We start from the raw sequence: 5,627 nt of genomic DNA on the forward strand, positions 1-5,627 counted from the left end.
AGCTGTTTATCAGTCTGATGGTCTGGAGATAGAAGCTGTTTAACAGTCTGATGGTCTGGAGATAGAAGCTGTTTATCAGTCTGATGGTCTGGAGATAGAAGCTGTTTTTCAGTCTCTCGGTCCCAGCTTTGATGCACCTGTACTGACCTCACCTTCTGGATGATAGCGGGGTGAACAGGCAGTGGCTCGGGTGGTTGATGTCCTTGATGATCTTTTTGGCCTTCCTGTGACATCGGGTGGTGTAGGTGTCCTGGAGGGCAGGTAGTTTGCCCCCGGTGATGCGTTGTGCAGTCCGCACCACCCTCTGGAGAGCCCTGCGGTTATGGGCGGTGCAGTTGCCGTAACCAGGCGGTGATACAGCCCGACAGGATGCTCTCGATTGTGCATCTGTAAAAGTTTGTCAGGGTCTTAAGGGCCAAGTCGAATTTCTTCAACCATAATGATTAGGGAAATGCGCCTTCTTCAGCACACTGTTTGTGTGGGTGGACCATTTCAGATTGTCGGTGATACGCCAAGGAACTTGAAGCTTTTCACCATCTCCACTGCGGTCCCGTCGACGTGGATAGGGCCGTGTTCTCTCTGCTGTTTCCTGAAGTCCACGATCAGTTATTTTCTTTTGTTGAACTTGAGGGAGAGGTTATTTTCCAGGCACCACTCTGCCAGGGCCCTCACCTCCTCCCTGTAGGCCCTCACCTCCTCCCTGTAGGCCCTCACCTCCTCCCTGTAGGCCCTCACCTCCTCCCTGTAGGCCCTCACCTCCTCCCTGTAGGCCCTCACCTCCTCCCTGTAGACCCTCACCTCCTCCCTGTAGGCCCTCACCTCCTCCCTATAGGCCCTCACCTCCTCCCTGTAGGCCCTCACCTCCTCCCTGTAGGCCCTCACCTCCTCCCTATAGGCCCTCACCTCCTCCCTATAGGCCCTCACCTCCTCCCTGTAGGCCCTCACCTCCTCCCTGTAGGCCCTCACCTCCTCCCTATAGGCCCTCACCTCCTCCCTGTAGGCCCTCACCTCCTCCCTGTAGGCCCTCACCTCCTCCCTATAGGCCCTCACCTCCTCCCTATAGGCCCTCACCTCCTCCCTATAGGCCCTCACCTCCTCCCTGTAGGCCCTCACCTCCTCCCTGTAGGCCCTCACCTCCTCCCTGTAGGCCCTCACCTCCTCCCTGTAGGCCCTCACCCTCCTCCCTGTAGGCCCTCACCTCCTCCCTATAGGCCCTCACCTCCTCCCTGTAGGCCCTCACCTCCTCCCTGTAGGCCCTCACCTCCTCCCTATAGGCCCTCACCTCCTCCCTGTAGGCCCTCACCTCCTCCCTGTAGGCCCTCACCTCCTCCCTGTAGGCCCTCACCTCCTCCCTGTAGGCCCTCACCTCCTCCCTGTAGGCCCTCACCTCCTCCCTGTAGGCCCTCACCTCCTCAGGAGGGGGCTGAGAACGCACCCATACCAACACTAGATGGGGCTGAATGACAACAACACTAAGGCTGAGGTACTACAGTTACTCCATACCAACACTAGATGGGGCTGAATGACAACAGCACTAAGGCTGAGGTACTACAGTTACTCCATACCAACGCTAGATGGGGCTGAATGACAACAACACTAAGGCTGAGGTACTACAGTTATTCCATACCAACACTAGATGGGGCTGAATGACAACAGCACTAAGGCTGAGGTACTACAGTTACTCCATACCAACACTAGATGGGGCTGAATGACAACAACACTAAGGCTGAGGTACTACAGTTACTCCATACCAACGCTAGATGGGGCTGAATGACAACAACACTAAGGCTGAGGTACTACAGTTATTCCATACCAACACTAGATGGGGCTGAATGACAACAGCACTAAGGCTGAGGTACTACAGTTATTCCATACCAACACTAGATGGGGCTGAATGACAACAACACTAAGGCTGAGGTACTACAGTTACTCCATACCAACGCTAGATGGGGCTGAATGACAACAACACTAAGGCTGAGGTACTACAGTTACTCCATACCAACGCTAGATGGGGCTGAATGACAACAACACTAAGGCTGAGGTACTACAGTTACTCCATACCAACGCTAGATGGGGCTGAATGACAACAACACTAAGGCTGAGGTACTACAGTTACTCCATACCAACGCTAGATGGGGCTGAATGACAACAGCACTAAGGCTGAGGTACTACAGTTATTCCATACCAACGCTAGATGGGGCTGAATGACAACAACACTAAGGCTGAGGTACTACAGTTATTCCATACCAACGCTAGATGGGGCTGAATGACAACAACACTAAGGCTGAGGTACTACAGTTATTCCATACCAACGCTAGATGGGGCTGAATGACAACAGCACTAAGGCTGAGGTACTACAGTTACTCCATACCAACGCTAGATGGGGCTGAATGACAACAACACTAAGGCTGAGGTACTACAGTTACTCCATACCAACGCTAGATGGGGCTGAATGACAACAGCACTAAGGCTGAGGTACTACAGTTATTCCATACCAACGCTAGATGGGGCTGAATGACAACAGCACTAAGGCTGAGGTACTACAGTTATTCCATACCAACGCTAGATGGGGCTGAATGACAACAGCACTAAGGCTGAGGTACTACAGTTATTCCATACCAACGCTAGATGGGGCTGAATGACAACAGCACTAAGGCTGAGGTACTACAGTTACTCCATACCAACGCTAGATGGGGCTGAATGACAACAACACTAAGGCTGAGGTACTACAGTTATTCCATACCAACACTAGATGGGGCTGAATGACAACAGCACTAAGGCTGAGGTACTACAGTTATTCCATACCAACACTAGATGGGGCTGAATGACAACAACACTAAGGCTGAGGTACTACAGTTATTCCATACCAACACTAGATGGGGCTGAATGACAACAGCACTAAGGCTGAGGTACTACAGTTATTCCATACCAACACTAGATGGGGCTGAATGACAACAACACTAAGGCTGAGGTACTACAGTTACTCCATACCAACGCTAGATGGGGCTGAATGACAACAACACTAAGGCTGAGGTACTACAGTTACTCCATACCAACGCTAGATGGGGCTGAATGACAACAGCACTAAGGCTGAGGTACTACAGTTATTCCATACCAACGCTAGATGGGGCTGAATGACAACAGCACTAAGGCTGAGGTACTACAGTTATTCCATACCAACGCTAGATGGGGCTGAATGACAACAACACTAAGGCTGAGGTACTACAGTTACTCCATACCAATGCTAGATGGGGCTGAATGACAACAACACTAAGGCTAACTCATCTCATTGGTACTTGACTGTTCAGTCTGTTGAATATTTCATCAATGAAAATATGGATTATTTTATATTTATAATATTGGATTATTCTGGATGAAAGGGACACAAAATGGGAATTTATCAAATAAAATCATCGACAGGAAAAGTAATTTAATAAATAAATTATAGTCGCAGCCTCTGCCCTTCCTTTGCTTAACTTGGGGAATGGAGAAATGGTTAAATATTTGTATTTCATTTATTTCACCTTTATTTAACCAGGTAGGCCAGTTGAGAACAAGTTCTCATTTACAATTGCGACCTGGCCAAGATAAAGCAAAGCAGTTCGACACAAACAACAACACAGAGTTACACATGGAGTAAAACAAACATACAGTCAATAATACAGTAGAACAAAAGAAAACAAAAAGTCTATATACAGTGAGTGCAAATGAGGTAAGTTAAGGCAATAAATAGGCCATGGTGGCGAAGTAATTACAATATAGCAATTAAACACCGGAATGGTAGATGTGCAGAAGATGAAAGTGCAAGTAGAGATACTGGGGTGCAAAGGAGCAAGATAAATAAATAAATACAGTATGGGGATGAGGTAGGTAGTTGGATGGGCTGTTTACAGATGGGCTATGTACAGGTGCAGTGATATGTGAGCTGCTCTGACAGCTGGTGCTTAAAGTTAGTGAGGGAGATATAAGTCTCCAGCTTCAGAGATTTTGCAATTCGTTCCAGTCATTGGCAGCAGAGAACTGGAAGGAAAGGCGATAAAAAAAGAATATATAAAAAGATATATACAAGGGACACGACAGGACAAAGACGTCTGACTGCTACCGCCATCTTGGAAATACAATAGACAGGGCGGGGCTTAACTGAGGGGTGGAGAAATGTAGACAGGGCGGGGCTTAACTGAGGGGTGGGGCCCACTATAACACACACACACTATAACACACACACTATAACATACACACTATAACACACACTATAACATACACACTATAACACACACACTATAACACACACACTATAACATACACACTATAACACACACACTATAACACACACTATAACATACACACTATAACACACACTATAACACACACACTATAACACACACACTATAACATACACACTATAACACACACACTATAACACACACACTATAACATACACACTATAACACACACACTATAACACACTATAACACACACACTATAACACACACTATAACACACACACTATAACATACACACTATAACACACTATAACATACACACTATAACACACACACTATAACATACACACTATAACACACACACTATAACACACACACTATAACATACACTATAACACACTATAACACACACACTATAACACACACTATAACACACACACTATAACACACACACTATAACATACACACTATAACACACACACTATAACACACACTATAATACACACACACTATAATACACACACTATAACACACACTATAATACACACACTATAATACACACACTATAACATACACACTATAACACACTATAACACACACTATAACATACACACTATAAACACACACACTATAACACACTATAACATACACACTATAACACACACTATAACACACACACTATAACACACACACTATAACACACACACTATAACACACACACTATAACATACACACTATAAAATACACACACTATAACACACACACTATAACACACACACTATAACATACACACTATAACACACTATAACACACACTATAACACACACACTATAACACACACACTATAACACACACACTATAACACACACACTATAACACACACTATAACACACACACTATAACACACACACTATAACACACACACAATAACATACACACTATAACACACACACTATAACACACACTATAACACACACACTATAACACACACTATAACACACACTATAACACACACACTATAACACACACACTATAACACACACGATAACACACACACTATAACACACACTATAACATACACACTATAACACACACTATAACATACACACTATAACACACACACTATAACACACACACTGTAACACACACACTATAACATACACACTATAACATACACACACTATAACACACACACTATAACACACACACTATAACATACACACTATAACAACACTATAACCACTAGCATCACTATAACACACACACTATAACACACACAACTATAACACACACACTATCACATACACACTATAACACACACTATAACACACACACTATAACACACACACTATAACACACACACAATAACATACACACTATAACACACACACTATAACACACACA

The sequence above is a fragment of the Salmo trutta genome, unplaced genomic scaffold, assembly GCF_901001165.1.
Source record: "Salmo trutta unplaced genomic scaffold, fSalTru1.1, whole genome shotgun sequence".
NCBI classification, from domain to species: Eukaryota; Metazoa; Chordata; class Actinopteri; order Salmoniformes; family Salmonidae; genus Salmo; species Salmo trutta.